The 24918-nt window shown below is 42.1% G+C and overlaps 1 long non-coding RNA gene across 1 annotated transcript in view; it reads right to left on the bottom strand.

Moving 5' to 3' along the window:
- Positions 1 to 3182: 3182 nt before the first annotated feature.
- LOC126509498 (uncharacterized) overlaps positions 3183 to 24918 on the bottom strand; it is a 35486-nt gene continuing 13750 nt past the window's right edge. Inside the window, exons 2-3 of the long non-coding RNA XR_007594171.1 lie at positions 8921 to 9057; positions 3183 to 3316 (exon numbers count right to left, since the gene is read on the bottom strand). This is a non-coding gene — a long non-coding RNA (uncharacterized lncRNA). The remainder of the gene's footprint in view (positions 3317 to 8920; positions 9058 to 24918) is intronic.

Genomic DNA, 24918 nt, shown 5'->3' with positions numbered 1-24918 from the left:
AGGCAGGTGGATCTCTGTGAGTTCGAGGCCAGCCTGGTCTACAAGAGCTAGTTCCAGGACAGGAACCAAAAGCTATGGAGAAACTCTGTCTCGAAGAAAAAAAAAAGATACAAGAGTTAGCCAGAAATATGCCTAAGCTATTGGTCTTGTAGTGTTGTAATTGATATAGTTTCTTTGCGATTATTCGGGTCTGAGCAGTCAGGAAATGAACAAGCCGTCTCTGCCTACATTTTACTAAATAGTAAATAGATAAACACACATGTTGACAATGATTTAAGTTGCATAAATGTTGTTAGCTTATACCCTTAGAAAGGAGTTCCAAAGGGGGCTGGAGAGATAGCTCAGTGGTTAAGAGATCTTGATGCTCTTTCAGAGGACCCAAGTTTTGTTCTTAGCACCCAGGGAGGGCAGCTCACAGTCACCTGTAACCTCAGCTCCACGCAACCCCACAACTTCTTCAGGCATCTGCAAGCAGAACACACACACACAAATAAAACTTTTATTTTTAAAAAAGAAAGGAATGTAAAAGACTTTAAATGGCTACATTTGTAACAGAGTAAGTAGGTGTGTTCTTAGGGATAGTAAGTAGGAAAAATTAAAGGATTGTTTCTGCTATCAAATTATCCATTGCTTTGAGATCTTAGATTCAAATTTGGGTGTAGGCGTTAATTTCGAGGTCTTGATGTTTCCTGTAGTTGAAGACTGAAGAGGTCTCAAAAGTAGATAGGCCAGATCAAGATGTTTACCTAATACTTTCCAGTTCTTGTCCCATTTAAAAAAATGGGAGTGAAGATGAAGACAAATTTAGGTATTGGAAGAAAAGTTTATTTAAAAGAAAAACGAGACACAGAGGAGCCAATGCTGGTTCCTCAACAGGGTCCCTCTGTGTAGGATTGCAGGTAACTTTTTCATGGGGATGCTTCCATAGAGGAGTTGAGGTTGTGAAAGGGCAGAGCATTTCAAGCACTGGTCAAAACTTGCCCAGAACAGGGGCATTGCCCTTTTCTGTCCTTCCATGGGATTTCAGAGTGCGGCAAGGCCTCAGGTGCATGACTGGAACAGGCACTGTAGTGAGGCTGAGGACACAGAGACACCATCATGGTGACACAGAAGGCAGTCGGCAGCTGTCTGGTGGGTAGTTTGGGCTGGTCTTGCTGTGATGTTGCTCTATATCAATCAGCCTTTAGCCACTCTGCGGTGTGCCTGTTGTTTCCCTGTGAAAATAGGATGCCTTATTAGTGCCTGCAACTGGGACCAGACTTTAAGTCCTTCATTAGTGGATCCGATGACTTGTGAAACCAAAGTTAGTCAACTTTTCTTGCCACTTTACAGTGTCAGCCTTATTTTGTCTTTAGCAGAACTAAGCTATCTTCTAAGAATTCATTTTTCTCTTCTGCGTATTCTTCCTGGTAAGTCATAAATCTATGTATGTATGTATGTATGTATGTATTTATTTATTTATGACATAGCAACCAGCTAGAATACCTCAAAGAGGACAGGGACTTTGGGAAATGGATAAACCACAGAAACAAGTGAATAATAAAAATATCATATTTCTTATTCCCAATAAGAATAGAAATAATATTAGGATAAGAATGTATGCTATTGAAAAAACTGCTATAGGTTTTGGGGGAAACCCAAGCTCCACCTCTTCAGTAGAGCACTTATAAAAGGGCCACAGGGCATAAGTAGATGACAGATCAGGAAACCTGTTTGGATGGTTTTGTCTTCATGGTAGTGTGACTTACAGAGGGTAAAATGCGCGTATCTGAAGATTCTAATATCTTTAAAAAACATCAGACATGTCTATGCAGTCAATACCCAAACCAAGATGGAACCATGGACCACACCGACATTGTCAAAAAGGCTTCCGTCACGTTTCATTTCTTCCAGCTCACCCTGACCAATGTAGCCACTGTTCAGCTTGGTTTCGGCTTCGATTAGTTTTATCTGTTTGAATCATAATAGTGGAATTATATAATTATATTATTTTGTATCTGTCTTGTTTCGTGCAATACATTTTGAGACCCATCTGTGTTAGTAGTCTCTTCCTTCCTTTCTATGGCTAAATAGCATTCCACGGCGTGAACAAACCATAGTCATTTATTTCTGGTGGTGATTCACTTGCAGTCAGTTTATATAAAGTAAGATGGAAATCTTAAGCCAGCCTGCCCATATGACCTCCTCTCTCATCCGATTATCAACATTTTACGTAACTAGGAATAAAATAAGATCAAAATCCCTTAATTCAGAATGACAAAAAAGGCAAATGTGGAAATTTTATTTTTTGTCAGAGTAATGAGTTTCATTGTGTTCCTATTTGCACCTGAGCCATGGCATCCACCTCGGTACAAAGAAGAGATCTTCCCCTGACTGCTCCTGTGAATGAATCTATGGGGTTTCAGCTCACACTCCACTTATTTCAGGGCTCCTGTGAGGCAGATAAACTTTGACTTGGGCTGTCCTCCACCCCTTTCTCCTTTGGGTGTCTTCTTGCTTCTCAGGACCTCCTTGGGAATGGCTGTCCTGATTCCAATCTCAAGTGGCCTTGACCCCAGGTGGCCTTGACCCCAGTTGGCTGTGGCAGATGGAACTTGTCCTAATAAGCTAGTTCTAGAGGTTAGGAAATGGTAGCGTAAGGGCTGTTCCTTGCCAGAGGAAATTTATATTTTAAAATGGGGATGCTGGGGCAAGCAGCACATAGGATTTAGTCAATAAATGTTGTCTCCGTTCTGCTGAAAGTTGAAGTTATTTTATTTAAAAGTAAAGTTAGAGGTTAAGACAGTGGTTTTCAGAACCAGAGAGACTTCATGGCATCCACTGAACTCTGCAGGACCGACCCTGCCAGCATGCCTCTTGCTGTCAAATAAAGGCAAGCTGGAGGCTCTGAAGTCATCCAGACCAGTACTCAGGCACCTCTTAAACTTTCTCACTATGGCTTCATTGTGGCTATGCGGTCCTTCACAGGCAGGGATGAACAGGGCTTTGAAATGCTAGCTTATGTTATTTTTCTCGAGTTTGCCAAGTCACTCCCAATGCTGACGGGGCTCCCTCCCCCCAATTACTGCAGCAGAGATGAGAAAAAGGAAGAGGAGGAGAAGGAGAAAAAAAGAAGAGGTGGGAGAAGGGGCATATATCCTCATGGTAGGGTACCTGAGGCAATGAGTCGCATAGAGAATGTTCGTTCTGGTTCTTGATTTTGGAGGTCTGCCTTGATCAGATCTCTGTGATTAGACGGGCTGCTGCTTTGGGGCCTGCGGTCAGGGAACACACCGAGGCAAGGAACATGGTGAAACTAAACTCTTCACTTTCTGACCTGGAGCCAAAGAGACAGGAGGAAGAAGAGACTGGGGTCTCATAGTCTCCTGTAAAGGCGTACCTCGAGTGACGGAAAATATCCCAGTAGGCATCATTTCTTAAGGTTCTCATCACTTTGCTACAAGTCCGGGGACCAAACCTTTAACACGTGGCCCTTTGGGAGACAATATAGATCCCGATTATAGCAAGACCTTTGAAATAAGAGACGAGAGTTTGAGGTAGAGATTTTGAGTTTCAAAGCCTAGATTATCCAAACCAAGGTTCCTAAGGACTACATCGCTTTCTTGCACTGTGACGTACTGACCTGGAAAATGAAGTGTTTCTCAAGTGACATGGAGAAAGGGAGAAGGAGACTATGTGTTGGTCACTGGTGAATGTCCCAGAGGAGTCACATCTGTCCCTGGCAAAGTCTGGTGAGGAAGGACCCTCTAATAAGTTTCGGGAGCCGAGAGCAAATGAGAACCCCCTGGCTCCGTAGCTGGAGCTGACCAAAGAGACACACCTGAAAGCCATGACCCACACCAGTACGACAGAACGCAATGGTGGACAGTGGTGATGGCACAGGCAGTGTGGCAGAGAGAGCCTCAGGCCTCAGGCCTGCCACTTAGGAGAGCATTTGAAACTCTTTGGCTACATCCAATATCATGACAGGCACGGGCTTGATGCATCTGTAGCCTCTATATGATTGACACATTGCCAGACAAGTTATGCTGGGGGTGCTGGATCAGATGGCCGCAGAGATCAAATTAAGATACTTAGATCACTCTGTTCATTAAACATGGGATGCCAAGGAAGTCTTGAGAAGGACTGCAAGGAGTGGATGAAGTCCTGAGTGGATGTGTATTATCGACACGGACCAGTACCTCAGACCATGAAAACTGGCCAAGCCTTCCTCTGTCCAAGAACAAGGATTCTTGAGCGATTAACCAGTATGTGCAAAAACTAGCTACTGTGGCTTCCTGGTCCTGGATGACTGCACCTGAGATTGCTCACCCCTGCGACATCCGACTGCAACTAGTCAGTCCCTTCTCCTCGTGTACATAATGAATACAGTGAGGTCCCAGGTTGTCACACCAACCTGTGCTGGGTGTGGTGATTAAATCACTAGAAAGCGCACATAGAGAAATGAGGAGAGAGGCAAGGTCCTCAGCAAAGGGTCTGGCAGGACAGAAGGGCCAGGCCACCTGAAACCTCGACTGCTTGAGCAGTGTTTAAAAGCGTCCCATGGGCTTTCCCTGCCAATGTTATGGCTACACAGATAAAGATGAGTAAAGAGGTCTGAGTCAGAAGATGCCCAGGGTCGATACAGTCTTCTGTGCTTAAGGGAAACCACCTGGCTAGGGCTGGGACTCCCCAGTTAATTGGTGAGCAGCTCTGGGTTTTATACTGTCTTAATTGGGGGCTGAATGAATGTTACCAACAGGTGGACCATTGCAGACATCATAAATACAAGTATTTCACATGCCTCATGCGTCGTTAGTATGCCTTGAGGTATAGATGCCTCTGCTGCCCCTTGAGAGTTAGGGCTCTCTTAGTTCCTCTGTATCTCCGTATCTGTGTGTGCATAATAAGTTCTCTTTACCCATGTTTAACAGGCCTACGGGGCTGGAGAGATGTTCAATGGGAAGAATGCTTGTTGTGCAAGAATGGAGACCTGAGTTCAAGTCCCCAGCAAACCACTTAAATATCTGGGTGTGTCCAGGTGTACCTCTTACCCCAGTGCTGTGGGTCAGGGGGTGGGGGGATGGGGAACAGACTGCTGAGGCTTGCCAACCTAGCTCCAGTATCAGTGAGTGATCCTATCTCAAGGAAACAAGATAGAAAGTGACAGCACAGGTATCTGATGCCTTCCTCTGGTCTCTGTGAGCATGAGAACACAGGTCATCTGCCTAAACACACGCACACACACACACACACACACACACAGCATGAGCACACAGGTGCATCTGCCTTCATACACACATGCACACACACGCACACGAAGAAACTAAGAGAAACATGAGTGTAGAAATTGCTCGTTTCCTTATCTCTATTTAAAACACCAAGGAGTGTTACCACCCCATCTGTGTTTTCTACAGGAGGATTGCCTGTTATCAGTTATTAGAGCAAATACACGCTCACTCAGCAGTACTCCCTACCCCTAGACATACACCCTAGGAGGGCACAAATAATTCTGACAGGGTGGCCAGCAAATCAGAAGACACAGCTTGCTGAAAGGTCAATGATCAGAGAGTTAAATCCGAACTCCGACAGCTCAGCAAGTGACAGAAGAACTGAAATCCAGAGACCCTCGGAGCCTGTAAACCCTAGAGGCAGAGGATGCCCCAAGGGGATTTCCTGAACTGCTTTTGCTGAGCTTGCCTTGTACTGATTGCATTTACAGCGCAGGGAAGATCAGCGTCAAGGATGCTCAAAGATGTAGATGGCTCCTCCCCCACCAGACATGCAGAAGGATTCTGCCATCTCAGGACGTCCTGCAGGGTCACGGGTGACACTAGATGTAAACAGGGCTGTGGAAGAAGGCCCAGCCTGCCCTCCCTAAACTTCGTCATTGACATCATCATTTGCTGACATGGAGACAGTACAGGATCAGCAGCAACTTGACTTCATTTCCATTGCTTTATATTTTGGTCATTTGTTGTTTAGTTTGGTTGGACTGTTTCTATTTTAATTTTATCCCTTTTGGTAATTTCATACAATAATGCTATGCATTTAGATTATATTTACTCCCACTCTCCCCAAAAGTGACTCGACCCCCACATCCTCTCCCAACCTCTTGTTGCCTCATATTTTTAAAACCTATTAAGTCCAGTTAGCATAGCCCTATGCACATGGGTATAGGTACCTCTGTGAATCATAGGCAACCTACCATGAACCACATCCCTGAAGAAAACCGGCTCTTGGCTCTTCCTCTCCCATCAGCCATTGCGCTTTTTGTTTAGGGTTTATTTTGTTTGTTTAGAAATAAATGCTATTATTTACTCACATGCTTTCTCTTATCTTTTTCGTGGCATTTGTCTTCAAGATGAGTCTATACAGGAGAGAGACTCACTAAATAGGGAGAAGTCAGCCCTGGTGGTAACAGACAAACCTGGGTATCATTTGCTAGGTGAGGCTGCAACCCAGGGAGATAGAAATGGACATTGGCTTTTTCTCTGAGTGTGAAGGTAGCCACTGGTAGTGCCTATGGGGATGGAGTACAATGTGAGCCTTAAAAGGCTCACCATAACTGCTATGTAGAGAATGAATTGTAAGGGGATGAGGTCACCACAGAGAGACTGCACTACACTGCACGAATCCCTGTGACTTACAGTAGCTGCTAGACCCAAGGTGGAGGTGACTGAGCAGGTGAGAAGTACCTATTTCCTGAATTTCCCTGATGGGGAAGCTGCAGGACAGTTGATGGGTGGTCACTGGGGTACAAGGGGCAGAGAGAAACAAAGGGAGGAAGTGTGTGCTTTGGCCTCAGCTCCTGGAAAAAGAGCGTTCCTCTTTGTTGAACTGGGATATTTGGCAAAGAAATAGAGGTTTTTCAGGATATAACTAGAGGGCAAAGCACTGGCTTAGTATGTGTGAGGTCCTAGGTTCAACCCCCAATACCACAAAAGAAAAAAGAGAACGTATTGGGAGGAGTGTTCTGGAACAGGCCACATTTGAAGGGACGAATTAACCACCAAAGTAGCAATCCAAATACACACCTGGAAATGCAGGTGACAGGAAAGAGCTGGCAATGCGTGCAGTTCCGTGTCACCTAAAGCCTTAGGAGTGAGAGTCCCCTCTGCCTTCTTCTTCCCCCCTCCCTCCCTCCCTCCCTCCCTTCCTTCTTCCCATCCTTCCTCCCTTTTTTCCTCCTTTATTATTTCTTTTGTTCCTTCTACCTTCCTTACTTTCTTCCTTTCTATAGGATCTCATTTATGTAGCCCAGGCTGGTCTCAAACTCACAATCTTCCATCCCTGGAGCTATGTTAGTTAGGAACTTATAAAGGCAAAACCCACAAGCTCACATTCCAGTTACACGTAAGCCTGTATCTTGCCCATGTGCAACCTGGATAACTGCTTGTTTTCCTGAAGAAAAAAAAAAAAAAACAGGAAGAAGCCAAGTATGGCTGTGCTCCCCTGTAATCTCAGCACTTGGAAGCTTGAAGCTGGGCAATCACAAGGACAGCTTGGGCTACATAGCTACACCTTGCCTCAGAAAAATAAAACTGGGAAGGATTAGCATATTGGCAGAGATGGTAGGTTCCACTAACTTGGGTTGCCCAAGTGAGAGGAATATGTCTATTCACTTCTGTGAGGCAAGCATTATCTGCCTCACTTGATGGTGTCTGAGATTTGTTGAAATATGACTTAAAAAAAAAAAGGACAAGGTTTCTCTATACAGCCTTAGCTGTCCTGGAGCTAGCTCTGTAGACCAGGCTGGCCTAAAACTCACAGAGATCCACCTGCTTCTGCCTCTCAAGTGCTGGGATTAAAGGCATGCACCACTCCCAGTGAAATATACATTTGGTTTTGTACTTTTTTCTTCTTTTTTTCCTTATACACAAATGTTTTTTGTTTTCATTGCATGTGCTCCACCATTTATCCCTCCCAACTCCTCCAGGGTCTCCCCCTCATATCCTTCTCTCAACTTTATGTGTGTGTGTGTGTGTGTGTGTGTGTGTGTGTGTAGCAATTTTCATATAGCATGGGGCCATCTACCAATGGCTCCACCTCTGCAGAAAACTGACTTTCTTTCTGCTGGTAGCTGTTAACTGCCTACAACTTTTCAGCTAGGAGCAAGGCCTGGTGAGTATCCCCCCCACACACACCATACTGGAAAGTACTAGATGGCTCTTCGGCAGGTCTACTGTCACACCCATGGCAGCGGAGAGCTCACATGTCGCGTCCAGAAGCCACTGTTTTGTGGCCATCCTCCTTGACCCCTGGCTGTTGAGGTCTTTATGCCTCCTCTCCCTCAATGCTCCCCGATCTCTGTGGGGAAGGGGTGTGATGCCAACGCCTCATTTTGGGACGAGCACTCCAGTGTCACTTTTTCTCGGCTCTTTGACTGTTTGTGGTTCTCTGTGTTAACTTCCATCCGCTCCCAACAGAAGCGCCTCTGAAGTAGTGAGAGCTGGACTATTTATGAGTATGAGGATAAGTATTTAGATAGCTCGTAGATACTAGGTAGTTAGACACTACATCAGTTTAGCAAAATGATGCCTATGAAGATACAAAAAGCTTATAGAACACCAAATAGACTGGATCAAAAAAAAGTTTCCTTCACCACATAATAATCAAAATACTAAACTTACAGAATAAAGAAAGAATATTAAGAAGTACAAAAGAAAAAGGCCAAGTAACATTAAAGGCAGACCTATCAGAATTGATAAGTCCTTATGTATTTATTTGGGAATTGCATGACAGGTCCCCAAAGAGTTTAAAAAAAAAAAAGAAAGAAAGAAACTACAGGTCATTCAGTCCCAAGGATGCTCAAACCACCAAATTGTACACTGAGCCTATGATATAAAAATTAAATCTTAATTAAAACACTTATAAGAAACCCATTATGAGTAGTGCTAAATCACATTATGCTTCATGTAAAAATTAACATAATACTTACTGAAATTCTGTTCCAGAAGGACTGTTCTATTGGCGGAATGGCCAGTCGATATATTCAACTGGCACAATTCAGAATTTCCCAACAGCCACCTCAGATCATAGCAGGTCTTTGGATGTTAATAAATATAATACTTCTTTCTAAAAATAAAATAATAAGGTTTATAAATAATGTAATTTTTATTTATAAAATGATATGATTTTTATAAAAATAAAAACAAAAATGTGGGAATCACAGATTGATCATCAATATTAAATGTAAAGCCCTGAAAACACACATACAAATGACTTTACACATACTCAGTTGGTGTACTTTTATATTTGTGAATGTGTGCGTGTGTGTGTGTGTGTGTGTGTGTGTGTGTGTGTGTGTGTGCGTGTTCAGCAACAATAATGGAGGAGATCCTAAATTTGAAAGAAAGTAAGGAGGGGCATATGGGAGGATCTGAAGGGAGGGATGAGAAGGAAGAAATGATGCATTTATATGATAATCTAAAAACACCAAGGCCAGCTGGCCTGGGTCTGAAAAAGCCTGGGTTAAAACCGGTCTCACTGAATGTAGCGGACAATGAGGACTACTGAGACCTCAAGAACAATGGCAATGGGTTTTTGATCCTACTGCACCTATTGGTTTTGTGGGAGCCTAGGCAGTTTGGATGCTCACCTTACTAGACCTGGATGGAGGTGGGTGGTCCTTGGACTTCCCACAGGGCAGGGAACCCTGATTGCTCTTTGGGCTGACGAGGGAGGGGGACTTGATTGGGGGAGGGGGAGGGAAAGGGGAGGCGGCGGTGGGGAAGAGACAGAAATCTTTAATTAATTAATAAAGAAATAAATAAATTAAAAAAAGAAATATAGTAATACAAATATTGTTGAAATTAAAAAAAAGGAAATAAAAACCGTGTTTTCCAGGCTTGCTACTGTTAGAGTGCTCTGAGCCATAGCAGACAGATGGCTTAGTGAATTCACAAGAAAAAGTTACTGCACTCATTCCACCACGAAGCTTCTCATCACAGAGCGTCGTGCACAATCCGCCTTCCATGACGTGAGTGCTGGCAATGCTGGTGTCAGTGCCTCATCTCAATGAGCCTACAAACAACCAACCAGGCAACACCTCCCACAGCTCCTCACACAACCCTAATATTTTCAGTCACAAGTTGGCATCCATTTCTGAAATTCAGTGACAGCTGAGTTGGAAAATCAGTCTTCCAAGTGCTTGCTGCAGAACACGTAAGGGCTCAAATTCGTTCCCCACAACCCACATAAAAATCGAGGTGTGATGGCATGTTTGTAATCCCAACATTGGGGAGCCAGAGCTAGGAGCTTCCCTGTGACTTATTGGCCAACCAACCATGCAAAACCAGTGAGTCCCAGGCCCCAGTACAAGACAGTCTCAGAAAACAAGGTGGGGCTGGGGAGGTGGCTGGGCATGGAAAAGCACATCAGGTATGCCTGATGACCTGAGTTTGATCTTGGCACACATCTCTGATTCCAGCACTCCAACAAGAGATGGAAAGCAGAAACAGGAGGAGTGGCTACCATAGCAACAGAAACAAGACAGCCGCTGCCTCCAAACAAGGTCAAAGGTGAGGCGTGACTTCCAAAATGCTATCTCCATAAGTGTGCTGTGGCACTGGTGTGCCTGTTCTCTCTCTTCTTTTCCCATATCTCCCTCCCTCCCTCTCTCACTGTCATTCACACACACACACACACACACACACACACACACACACACACAGTAGGTGATAGATAGATAGATAGATAGATAGATAGATAGATAGACAGACAGACAGACATGTACACATACACTCAAATATAATTGCAACACACACATGAATGAACTTTCACCACACACACACACACACACACTAAAGTTAGCTGGTTCCATACTGAGAAACATCTAAAATTGACCTTTGGCCTCCATACCTATAAGTACATATAACATATGCACCCCCACACATCAACGCTCGCCACACACACAAAGTTCAGTGGCAATCATTTTTATTCTCTGGACTATTTTCTTCTCTATGCAGTACTATAAATGTGAGCAGAGTGATTTCTTTAACCAATCAGCACTTCTGTGGTTTAAGTCTGCCTGCTGCTGTGAGATAGAAGTGGCGTGCATTTTCTCCTGAAATAGAAAGGCATTCTAGGAACACACACCAGCCCTCGGTAATCCTTCCATCTCTGGCCCGTGGATCAAACCATTCTCTCAGGGTTCCACTTTCTGTCTTCCTCAGTAGAGAAGCTTTGGCAAACTCAACTGGAAAGGTTTCAAATTGCTCAGTCTTTATTAATTTTACAAAATATGCTTTGAAGTATTGCAATCAATGTTTTAAACTAAATGGCACACTTGAAATTAGTGAGCAAATGCTTGGGTCTTTAGCTGTCTACACTTGCGGTGCTGCAGCACACACAGCCCTTCCGGCTGCCATTCCTCCCCTCCCGCTGCATCACTGCTGGGGTTCCAGGGACCGGAATGACTCAGAAGTAAAGCAGGAGAGGAGGGGAAGGCTGGGACACAGTAGCATGTGTCTTTGGTGCCAGGTACTTGGGTGGCTGAAATGAGAGAGAATTGCTGGAATCTGGGCACCATAGCAGGGATCTGTCTCAAAAGAGAGAAAAGTAAAAGTGGGCAGAAGCAGAGCAATAACCCCTGAGCAGAAAAACCACATAGAGTTGAGAAAATCCTCTCTCGTCGGGCCAGGAGAGCAGCCAATGGAGGCCTGTCACCTCAGCACTGTTACCTGTTAAGCACTTATCGGTAACTCTGTGGGCAACTCACGACCAGGCTCTTGCACAGGGCTTTGCAGTTTCCCCAGCACCGTCACTTGTGGTGTCCTGCTTAAGAGAGACGCCTCCTACTTTCCGTGCTACTGTGTCAAAATTGATGTTCACAGAAATTAAGAAAGAAGCCTGAGGGCCGTGGGTGGAATGTTAGGTCGTGGAATCACAATATGATTTGTAGACTTCTAAATTAAAATCTTCCCTCTTTTTACCTCTGATGAACCCAGAGAGAAAACAGCAAATCATACAGATCCTAAATTCCTAAATGATAGGAAAAGCTTGGGCTTTTCCCTGAAAGTAATGGTGCATATCATCATATCGTTTCTTCTTCTTTCTTTCTTTCTTTCTTTCTTTCTTTCTTTCTTTCTTTCTTTCTTTCTTTCTTTCCTTCTTTTTTCCTTTTTGTCTTACTAACAGGCATACAAATTCACTGTGCTTAAACAAAGAGATTATTGCCACTGTGATTTTCTTAAGAAATTCTGGGGAGTGTCTAGTGCTGGAAGAGTATGCATAATCGCACCAGGCATCAGACGTTTGACACGCTGTTTACTCAGTCTTACAAATGCCCGCTGTGACCTTAGGCCAAGACTGTTTTATCAGTTGTTCTCAAAGATTAAGAATAAACACGTTTCCTAACCCTGGGTCTGCCTTTCCTAATCCCATACCTATATTCCTAAACCCTATGCTGAAAGAGGAAGCAATACGCAAGCAACTCTAACCCTAATACTATACATTAAAATGCTAATGGAGTCAACATGCATTAATTGAGCACTTACTATAAATTAGACATTGATGCCAGAGGCTGGGTTTTACATGAATGAAGGCCTGTCCATCCTTACCTTTATTAGTCTTACAGCTAGAGGTATCAAAGCATCCAGGCACATGCAGCACAGTTCACAAAGGATAAAATGGGAGGACAGTGAGATGTAAGAGTCTATCACCTGGAATTAGAAGACAGGAGTTCTTGCGGAGTATCTGAGAGTAAGGGCCACCTGTGTAGCTTAGTTTAACTTGTTCTCTGGGTGATTCTCATCTGTGACCAGGTTTGAGAATCATTGGGCCTATACTGAGACAAATTTAGAGTCAAAACTACATGAATTGTCTCTGAATTCAGGTTGAAATCTTATGAAAACTCAAAGTAAACACTTTTAAAATGGGTTTCTTTTTTATTAGATTTTTAAAAAAACACCAATCCGAGTTCCCACTCCCTCCCTCCTCCTATTCCCTTCACACACCCTCCCACCCCACCCTCCATCCAATCCTCAGAGAGGGTAAGGCACATTGCCTTGTAGAAAGTCCAAGGCCCTCTCTTCTATATCTAAGCTGAGCAAGGTATACATCAAACGAGAATAGGATCCAAAAAAGCCAGTACATGCAGTAGGGATAAATCCTGGTGCCACTGCCGGTGGCCCCTCAGTCCGTCCCAGCCATGCAACTGTCAACCACATTCAGAGGGACTGGTTTGATCCTATGCTTGTTCCTTCCCAGCCTGGCTGGAGTTAGTGAGCTCCCATTAGCTCAGGTAGACTGTTTCAGTGGGTGTACCCGTTGTGGTCTTGACCTCTTTGTTCATATTCTCATTCCTCCTACTCTTCAGCTGGACTTCGGGAGCTCAGTCCAGTGCTCTGATGTAGGTTTCTGCCTCTGTTTCCATCAGTTTCTGGATCAAGGTTCTATGGTGATATTTAAGATTTCATTAGTCTGATTACAGGGCAAGTCAAGATCAGGCCCCCTCTCCTCTATTGCTTAGGGTTTATCTGGGGTCATCCTTTTGGATTCCTGGGAATTTCTCTAGAGCCAGGTTTCTGCTAACCCTATAATGACTCCCTCAAGCAAGATATCTCTTTCCTTGCTCTCATCTCTGTCCTTCCTCCATCTCAACTATCCCATTCCCTCATGTTCTCCCCAACCCACCTCTTCTCCCTCCTCTTCCTCTTCCACCCTCCCTTCTCCCCTCACCCCATTCCATACATTTAATGTGTAAATGTGCCACACTCTCTTTATCCATTCTTCAGTTGAGGGGCATCTAGGTTGTTTCCAGGTTCTGGCTATTAAAAATAATGCTGCTATGAACATAGTTGAATGAATGGCTTTGTGGTATAATTGAGCATCTTTTGGGTATATGTCCAAGAGTAGTATTGCTGGATCCTGAGGTAGGTTGATTCCCAATTTTCTGAGAAACCACCATACTGATTTCCAAAGTGGTTGTACAAGTTTGCATTTCCACCAGCAGTGGATGAGTGTTCCCCTTATCACATCCTCTCCAGCATAAGCTACCACTGGTGTTTTTGATCTTAGCCATTCTGACAGGTGTAAGACGGTATCTCAGACTTGTTTTTATTTGCATTTCTCTGATGGGTAAGGATGTTGAGCATTTCCTGAAGTATTGTTAAGCCATTTGAGATTCTTCTGTTGAGAATTCTGATTAGTTCTGTACCAAATTTTTTAATTGGGTTATTTAGAATTTTAATGTCTAATTTCCTGAGTTCTTTATATATTTTGGAGATCAATCCTTTGTCTGATGTGGGGTTGGTGAAGATCTTTTCTCATTCAGTAGGCTGTCATTTTGTCTTGTTGACCATGTCCTCTGCTTTACTGAAGCTTCTCAGGAGGCCCCATTTATTTTTTGTTGCTCTCAGTGTAGATGCCACTGGTGTTATATTTAGGAAGTTGTCTCCTGTACCCATGTGTTAAAGACTACTTCTTACTTTCTCTTCTATCAGGTTCAGTGTGGTCGGATTTATATTGAGGTCTTTAATCCATTTGGACTTGAGTTTTGTGAATGGTGATAGATATGGATCTATTTTCATTCTTCTACAGGCTGACATTCAGTTATGCCAACACCATTTGTTGAAAATACTTCCTTTTTTCCATTGTATAATTTTAGCTTCTTTGTAAAAAATCAGGTGTTCATAGGTGTGTAGATTAACATCCAGGTCTTTGATTTGATTTCATTGGTCAACCTCTTTGTTTTTATGCTAATACCAAACTCTTTCCATTATTGTATCTCTGTAATAGAGCTTGATGTCTATTACACCATCAGGGATGGTGATGCCTCCAGAAGTTCCTTTACTGTACAGGATTGTTTTGGCTATTCTGGTTTTTTTTTTTGTTTTTCCATATGAAGTTGATTATTATTCTTTCAAGGTCTGTGCAGAATTGTATTGGGATTTTGATGAGGATTGCATTGAATCTATAGATTGCTTTTGGTAGGATTTCCATAAAATGGGTTTCTTACTGTCTATAATGTAACAGTTTACTTACCTTTGATTTCAAAGGAATTTATGATGAGGAATAAATTTCTTTACCCAAAAAAAACCCCACCTTGGATGTTTCTGCATAGTCTAAATATTTTTCCTAATAGTTGTAAGAAACCTATTTCTGTGGTGCTTCCTGTCTTCTCACAGGCAGTCACCCAAACTAGGTATAGTCATCTGACCTCCGTTAACCTAACAGTAGTTAAAGGGTGATGTATGTCCACCCCATGAGGAACACTTGAAGATTTAATTGTCTTGCATTCTCTCCCAGAGCTGTGGTCTTTGATGGCTTGTCCCTAACAGAGAGGGACAGTGAGGCTAAAGCATCTAGGACTGCTCATCCCACACAAAAAAACTAACATGCAGGGACACACACAACATGTGGTTCTTTAAGCAATAACAGATGAGAGTCTTGATCATTCCAGCACAATCTAGCCTCACGGGTACCACCTTCTCAATCCAGTAAATCTCAGTTTTTAAAATTTGTATTTCTGTTCCATAGACTTTCTCATCACAGAATTGTCTACAATTAGTATCTTTATTAATATTTTCCCCTTTCCCTTTGTATTGTCATTCCTTTCCGCATTCCCTCCCTACTTAGTAATTTCCTTAAAAACCCACTAGGGATATATAAGCAGGATTAGCAGATTTGCCGTATGCTGTAGGATTTAAGCATATGTAAATACATGAAGAATTATGGAGCCAGCTTTCCTGTTGTCTAATATGAAAAAGTGGAACAACTGTGTTTCCACTGAACTGGAGGTATGGTTAAGAACTCACATTGAATATTGATACTTCTGCCACAGGTCTACACACTGAGTCCCTGGAAGTGGTACTAGGCCAATAGCAGTCAGCATGCCAAGCACGTAGACTTGTGGAAAAACATTTTCTACAAGTAGATGAGAGAAGGCCTCAGAAAGCACTGACTGATGTTCAGGCTGCAGCCCCGGAAGCACGGCTGGTTTGTTGTTTTTAAGTGTGGAGGCAATTTGGCACTGAGATACTGAGACATAAAGAAGCTCTCACAACACAATGGGGCACGTCAAAATGACACAAAACCAACTGGACAGTGGTGGCGCAAACGCCTTTAATCCCAGCACTCAGCAGCAGAGGAGGGTGGATCTCTGTGAGTTCGAGGCCAGTGTGGTCTACAAGAGCTAGTTCTAGGACAGGCTCCAAAGCCACAGAGAAACCCTGTCTCACAAAACCAAAAAGACTCAAAACCCAGTTCAAACCACTGGGGATACAAGGACTATGTAATCATCAAAGTAAATGTGATAGGGATTGACTGTAATTGAATAAAATATGGAGACAATGCAGATTTCGGAAAAGAAGGGAATAATGAGCAAGTTCTCCATGCCAGTGTATGCCAGCTATTGGAACAATAGAAACAGAACAACCACCATTTGGCAACAATAATATTAATAATTAGCTCATGCAAGACATACCAATAAATGCCAAATTTTTGCAGACAAAATTTAGAATACAAGTGGGATAGTTACCCAGATCCAAAATATGTTTGCATAAAAGGCCTATTCATTACAAAGGAAAGGAATTCCTTTCTCACGCAGCAGCAACCCAGCAGAAACCACCTGGATCAAGTGTAGCATTAACTGGAACGCCATCAAATTCAAATCAGGAGTTGCTCATAGACCGCCAGAAACATTTCCATTGTCTTAGATTGTCCTGCCAAAGATGCACGCATAACCTGACTTATAAAGGAACAGCAGAATCCCCTAAGCCAAGTAACATTCTAGAAGGTAACTTGCCCGTTATCTTAGAAAATGTTATAGTCATAAAAGTCAGGGGGAAATCATGGAATTTTCTGGAATGAAGAATTGTGACAGGCAACATGTAGATCTGTGTTAAATCATTTTACTAAGAAAGGCATTATCAGGGTAATTGGTAAAATCTAAATGGAGCCACGGATTGTACCCATTAGTTTTTTTGTCAACTTAACACAAGCAAGGGTCCTCAGGGAAGAGGGCCCCTCAACGGAGAAAATGCCTCCATCAGATTGGTCTGCAGGCAAGTCTGTGGGGGTATTTTCTTAATTGGTGATTGATGGGGGAAGGCCCAGCCCTCTTTGAACGGTGCCACCCATGGGTAGGTGCCCTTGGGGTGTATAAGAAATCAGGCTGAGCAAGCCAAGAGGAGCAACCCAGCAATCAGTGTTCTATAGGAATTCTTTGAACTGTTCTTGCCATGTTCCAATAATTTTGAAATTGTTTCTAAAAAGTCTCACTGGGACAATTTGTAATGCTTTTTGTAGACTTTCATTTTAGGATCATATTGTAACCTGAAAAACTACAATAAGTTTGCAAAACTCCTCCAGTTACATTGAGTGGTGTTGGTGTTTACCTATTAATTTTGAGACAGGGTTTCACTCTGTAGATCAGGCTGTTCTCAAGCTCATGCTTCTCTTGCCTCAGCCTTCCCAGTGCTGAGGTTACAGGCACACATCTCTATACCTGAAGTTTCTTGATTTCTAATGAAGTACCTGAATCTAAGAATCCCAACTTTTAAAGTTACTTATATTTGTCTTCCATATTTAAGACTTCACAATTGTTCGGTGTTTTCAGAACACAGAAGGTGTACTAATATGCATAAGGGAATACATACAACATATTATTTACATGCATATAATATATAATTTACAAAGAAGTTGTCTTCACTTGAGTCTCTGGTTATGTGAATGGATATCCAGCGTGTAGGGTAAAAGGTCAGAGCCCACTTCCAGGTTTGAAAACCTATCAAAACTCACCAACGCCTGAGCTTGAAATTCCACCAGTTTCCACCCTACAAACCTCCACCCTGGAAAACTTCTCCCCGAGAAACCTTACCTAAGTCTGTCTCCTGTTCAGTTCCCTGCTGCTTCTTGTCCAAGAAGAGGCAGCCATCCTCTTGAGTCTTTCCCAATAAATCTCTTGTGTGAGGTTTGTTGTGTGGTGGGCCTCTGTGGTATTCCTCGACTCCCGAGACTGCCAGGAAACATTACCCCCCTCCCCCAGAGCTGCAACGCTTCCATTGGGGAAGGGTCTTTCCCCTCGGAGCTGTAGCACTCACACAGAGCACATGCCAGCAGACTCTCAAGTTCAAGGTAAAAATGGAAAAAGACTCCAAACAATGAGCCTTTACTTCACAGCTAACACCTTAATTATCTCTGTAATGGCTCTCTCCAATTACTGTCTCATTCTGAGCCCCTGGGGATTAGAATCTCACCATCTGACTTGTGACGAAATATGACTCAGCAGAGGACATTACTTACTACTGAAGGGTTGGTTGTTCGTACTGTCTGGATTGGCCCTTCATCAATAATTACATCTACTTTAAAGAAATGGAAGTCTCTCCAGGACAAAGATCTCTAGTAAAAGTTTCAGAGGCATGTGAACTACTTCAAGGCTGGAGAAATAACTTCTTTGCCCACTAATTCACAAGTTGGTTGAGTCTCTGCACTGTGTCCTCAGAGATCGACATTGCTGAATTCTAGTTCGGGCTATAACTTCCATGGATTTCCTTGCTTTTCTTCTTCCTTCCTTCCTTCCTTCCTTCCTTCCTTCCTTCCTTCCTTCCTTCCTTCCTCTCTTTCCTCCTTCATCCTTTCTCCTTTTCTTTTAAAGTCAGGATACAGTGAATCTTGAGGCGGTATCTGTCCTGTATGGTAGACATTAAAAATAGCCCCGTCTAGTCAAGGTAAGTCCCCATCTCAATCACAGTCTCATGGCCACAATTCCTAGAGAAGCAGGATGGCATTGAAGATCGCAGCTTTGAGAAATGCCCCTCCCCAGACCCAAATCATTATAAGGAAAAGCTGCGGAGAATAATAATACATAGCAAAGCATAGAATGTGACTTGGCCCCAGCTCTCAAAAAAATAATAATGGGTGTATATGCATTATATATATACATGCATATGTATTGTATAATATATATATATATAGGACATATAGAGTGGGTGTAAAATTCACTCATTACAATATTTATACTATACAAAAATTAAAAGTAAATTTAATGTTCATCATAACGGAGTGGTAAAATAGCATTGCCATATGCATATGACAGAAAAATATGTGTCATGCAAGAAAATTCACTGCTATTTCTAGTAATGGCAAGTTAAGTTATTCTGACCAACCCTCACATAGAAAGCAATGTAAGATGTTATAATATCACACACACACACACACACGACAAATGAAAAAGGCCTCCAAGTAAGGAAGCAGACAGAGAGGGGAACAACTTACAACTTTTATTGGTTGGAGGTAGGGAAAGAGTAAAGAATCTACTAGAACCCTGCAAAAAGAAGAACCAGGGTGACATCAAGTCTTCTAAAACTGACGCTGACTCGCCTCAGTAGAATGCAAGAGAAGTCCTTTCAGGTGAGCTGAGGTGGGGAAACTCCAAAATGGGGTGGTTGTGTCTTTTAACTCCAAAGTAGTAACCCTCAAAGACATTTTCCCACAAACTAACATCAAACATGTGTGTCAAAACAACCATATGCCATGAATTTGTTAAGGTGATAATCAAAGAGAAAGCACAGCTTATCCATGTGGCAATGGCAAGGAGGTTTACTCTAGAGGGTGGTTCTTCACCAGGGACCTCAACGCACCTCTTCACACAGCTTTCCCAAGGCAATGAGAAGCACACAGCCCAAAACAAGCAAAAATCTTGTTTAGGGCCTCATGAGCAAGCAGAACAGAAACAATAGAAAGTAGGACAAGACTCACACACAGTGGAGATGCTGGAATTATCAGATATAACAATAGAAGGTAGGACAAGACTTATACATGGTGGAGATGCTGGAATTATCAGATATAACAATAGAAGGTAGGACAAGACTTATACATGGTGGAGATGCTGGAATTATCAGGTATAAACTTGAAAATATTGGGTGAACCTGCCTGGGACAAGAATGAAGAAATGACAGACACATGGACAGAAAGTTGGGGCTAGGTATTGTAGGCTTTCTGGTGGAGAAACCACAGCACCTGGAAAGCTCAATATGTTTATTATATACAGTCATATGTAATATGTTTATTATATTACAGTGGGTAATGGAATAGAGCTGAACATGCAGGCAGGGTTTGTGGTATGTAGCTGGATCAAGGGGACAGGTGTAGCTAATCTTGATAGGAGCAGTTTCTGTTGGGGAGGGGTCTTCCAGCAATAAAAACCTGTGGGGAGAAGCTGCGGTGGACATTTTCTACACACACTGTCAGTACTTGCACTCAGACCCCAAGGGCTTTGCCATTCCTTTGAGCCTCATCCAGGGTTGGAGGGGGGGGAAGGAACTTTGACATTGTCTTAGTGGCTGTTCTATCGCTATGGAGAGCACCATGACCAAGCCAACTCATAAAAGAAAGCATTTAATTAATGGGGGGTCGCTTAGAGTTTCAGATGTTTAGTCCATTATCATCATGGTGGGGGCACAGTGGCAGACAAGCACGGTGCTGAAGAAGTAGCTGAGAGGGGCTATGACAACATGTAAACAGACGCTTGCATGTATGTTAATTCCCTAGTGTTTGTAGCTCACATGCCTTTAGTGTCTTAGTCATGCTTCAGAGTGTGCATAGGTCAAAAGGATAATCTTACTTATTTGCTTAGTCCCAAATAACTTAAAAATCATCATTTATAAATATTTGAAAGTTTATATATTTTCCTCAAAAATGAAAAGAATTCTTTTTTTTTTTTTGGAGGGGGCAGACTTCTTGTTTCATTTTGTTTTGTTTTAGAATTTTTTGTCTTATTGGTGTTATACCCAGATCCACGAAGTCCCCCAAAAACCAACAAAGAGACCAAGTCCCAGATGTAAAAGCAAAGAGCCTTTATTTTACACAAGTTTGCAATCTCGGTCTCTCCGGGTGTCCAAAGTTTTGGAATAATAACCTGAGAGCCCTGAGCTCCATAAGAGTTGGGTTTTTATAGTTGTAAAGGTGGGGATGAGGGATTTCTAAGGTTCAGGACCCCTGATTGGCTGACATTTGTCTAGGGGTGCCCTGGTGAATATGCGCTGGCAGGTGATCCTGTCTACAATGGTTGGAAGGTTAAGAATTTCCTTTGGATGGTCTGTTCTTGTGTGGTGCCTGGGTAATCTCAGTTTGTGGTCCTTCCTGCAACCAGATATTGCCTCAGAGTAAACTACTAAGACTCAGGCCTCTATTCAGCTTACCATGGCTGGGTCCCACTGCTCCTATTAAGCTGATCATTGCAGAGTCCTACTCTACCCCTTCACAAGCACCCATGACAGGACCCAGTCATGGGTCCTGCTTGCCCATGGGTTTAAGGAGGTATTATTGGGACCTAAGAACCATTAGCTAACAGATTTTCCAGGGCAGTGGCCAGCCTACCAGGCCCTGTAGCTCTAATCTTTTGAGTTCAGCCAAACTGTAATTATAATCCTGGAGGTCCTCTTTGGTTCTGTGGTTCTGCATAAAGAACCAAAGTGTCTTTTTATTGTAGGACCATTTAAGTTAATGAATCCATTCATTGACACCTCTGGGCCTATTTTCTGGTATATCAATGGGCACTGTAGGTAGTCATTTTGTTCCCCATGTCAGGGAGTTCCCCTTTTCTCAACCTTCCAACCTATTCCGGGCAGGGAGCATGGGACAATGTGTTTTTTTTCTGCAACTACTTCAAGCTGACATTAGGGCGTTGTCATCAGGGCCCAAGTAGGCTGAAAGGCTAGCCAAAGGTATGGAGGGAACTCAGGCAATGAGGCACTCATCAGAAGCATCTGGTACACAGACTCCGTTGAAGGGACAGGGAACATTCACATCAGCTGGACTGGTCCACATCAGCTTTCAGGAAGTCCAGGACTCACTGCCATTCAGAGCAGGCTGTAGTCAAAACTGATGCTTATATGTGTCTGCCAGGCAAGTGGAAGCCTATTGAGATAAGTTTAAACTAGGAACAGAGGTTACAATTTATGTACTGAAAGGACAGTAATACATTATTGAAATCCATATTGTAGAAAAAGAGCAGATAACGAGTGTCTGTAAATAGAAGGAATAGACTCAAACCTTTGAGTCCTACCATAAACTACAGATTTTGGTTAGAAGCATGTATATTTTTCTGCTGTCCAGAGAACCATGTATGGATTGGACAGAGATGCCTTCGGCCTGATGAGAAACACCTTTATGTTCATAAACAAATGGCAACTAGAAGAAATCTAAAATATTGAGCTTGTGAGCTAAACAGTAAGTAGTCACTGCTCTATTAGAAGTATACCAGTGAAAGAAATCAGAAACATTTTTCATATCTTAACCTGTAAACCTGTATTTACATCTTAAGTCATTCTTTAGACCCCCAAATCTTATGAACTTTTATATTCTCAGGCCTTAAAACATTTTAAAGAGACTAGTAGGTTTAGAAAAAGACTATATATAGCTCTGTGGAAGGATACCTTTTGCTGCTAAACTATTATAGCCCTAGCCATTAATACTATCAGAGATCCCAGAAAAAAAATAAAGTATATCTGAATACAGACCAAGTAGTTTCTGAATCTATTAAAAATGAGAGGAACCAGAGTCCATATATAGTTAGTCATACCCAGGTCTCCATAGCATTGGAGGCAGAAGTATCCAGAACAGCAGACTTACAGTCTTAGCCAGGCCCATAAGGTAAATATTTTTTCCTGTGGAAGAGGGACATGGAAAAGACTGACCTATTTTGTCTAGGCAAAAGTGGTGCAATCAATTCTCCAAAGCCCTGCTGTTTGTCCATAGTCTGGACCGGGTCCTGGCAGCAGGGGTTGCACTGGGGCATCTCGCCCAGTGGTCAGCATCATCATAGTCCAGGTGGAGACATCATGGTGTCCCATAATCTTCTTTGGAGACCTTGGGTTACTGCTAGGATCTCGGAGTCTCTGTCTAATATAATAAGCTTTTTGATCATTATTTTAAATGCCATATTCTGCAGATCTCTGAACTATAGGGTTGCCTAGGTATATCTAATTATACAAACTTTGGTTCTCATTACTTGTTTTAAGTTTGACTTTGAAAACATATATAGGACCAAAAAAAAAAAAAAACCAAACAAACACAAAAAGAAAACATATACAGGAAACTAAATAAGACTTATGTCAGTAATTAATTATATTAGTACTTTAAGGATGACTGACTAACTTGTATTTCCTAAGAGTCTATAATAATCAGCAGCTTTCATAAAACTAAAACTTTACACTCTGTCAGGTTTAGCTTTAAAAAAAAATAATGATTTTGAGTTGAAGCCAATCAAGAGCCATTCCGAGGATAAAAACAGAAGAAGTTTGTACCCAGCAGGTAATGCTGTCTCCTGAGAAGGCAGAGGAAGGCCCCAGGGAGAAATGAGAACAGGAGGGAGCCTAGGGGCCCTTGACAAGTTCTAAGGTACTACAGCCAGCAACAAGCTAGAGAAGAGTCACAAGTTCCCTTTAAGGAGGGTGAAGTCCATTTTAGGGAGTAAGAATTTTCTCCAAGCAACCTGAGGGAATGGGAGCTATATCCCAAGGAATGCCTGACCTTGGGAAAGGGAATTTGTGGTTCTATGTCTGTTAAGTATGAGCATAAAAAAAAAAAACAGTTTTTCAACTGAAGTTCCTCTCAGTATCAATACAAAAATTTATGACTCAGTTTATCCAAAGAGCTTAAACCCAAAAAGTTAGCAAAGACAAGAAAGATAAATATACATTTTTTAAGCCTGAATAGACCTTGAACAAGGAAATACATTTTTAAACCATTAGTTAATATTTTAATGTTATGACTTTTTAACATAGTTTTCCATGTTAAAAAATTTTTCCATTGTTATTTTACAACTGCAGTTTTGCCTATGTTGTGAATCTCAATTCAAACATCTGACATGCAGGTGGTCCTAGGCTACCAATGTACAACAACCCCCAAAAGCTTGAGATTCATGGGCTTGAACACTGTTCCAAGCCCTCTATTAAACTGCCTAGGTCATTGTCTTCTGCATCTCAAGAAATGAACATTTCTGTTTCTGGTTAGCTTTTGGTGCTTATGGCCCTGACCCTAATTTTTAGCCTTTTATTTTAAGTTCAAATATTAACAATATAAAACATTTTATAAGAACAGATGTCCCACAGCCTTATAAGTTTATTTAAAACTTTTTTCTAAAAAATTAAAATTTCTTTAAATGTCTTCCTGCAGTATTGAAAATAAAGTACTTCTTTGGTCCCACCCTCGACAGCATATCCACAGCCTGTCCTTTAGATCTCAGCCTGCTCCCTTTCATTGTAGCTGGTACTTCTGGTGACTATCACCTGGCACCGGCATTTCTAAAACTGTTAAGGTTCATTCTTGCAACTGCACATTCCTTGGGACTCTAGTCCTGACATATATTTGTAAACCTCAGCTGTTTCCTATGACCCCTTTATGTCTTTATAACTATTATCAGCTGGGTGACTCTTAAATTAACAAAGCCTAGCTGGCAGAGCAAGATACATTTTTGAGTATAAAACATTGAGGTGCAGCTTTAATACTTTAAATCATACACGCACGCACACACACACACACATATATAAAACCTTGTTTTAGAATGGAACATGAGTCATCATGCAAAAATCTATCCCAATCCAAACTATCCTGGAGATTTGTTAGGCCCACTCCACGTGGTCACCTTTAATCAAGATGGCAGTAAAATCATGAGGCATCCTTTTTGGGTTTTTTTTTTTTTTTTTTTTTTTTTGACTCTAACAAAATGGCAATCCAAAATTTAAAATGGAATCATGCCTTATGGTTTTTTAAAAAAAATTACCCATGTATAGATTTTAAGTCATCAATTCCCAGTGTTACTAATTAACTTTTAACTAGTTTTATTTTAATTTTAACAGATTTTTTTTATCATATCTGACAAAATAAACTTATAAATCCAAAGCTACAGAATGTTCACATAAACTAAGTCCAATTTTTTTGACTTGCTCTGCTTTGTTTTGTTCTCCTCATCATTCTGTTGGGGCTCAGACC

The sequence above is a fragment of the Alexandromys fortis genome, unplaced genomic scaffold, assembly GCF_014885135.2.
Source record: "Alexandromys fortis isolate MF-2015 unplaced genomic scaffold, M_Fortis_MF-2015_v1.1 scaffold_93, whole genome shotgun sequence".
Taxonomy (NCBI): Eukaryota; Metazoa; Chordata; class Mammalia; order Rodentia; family Cricetidae; genus Alexandromys; species Alexandromys fortis.
This window is presented reverse-complemented; position numbering and strand designations above follow the sequence as displayed.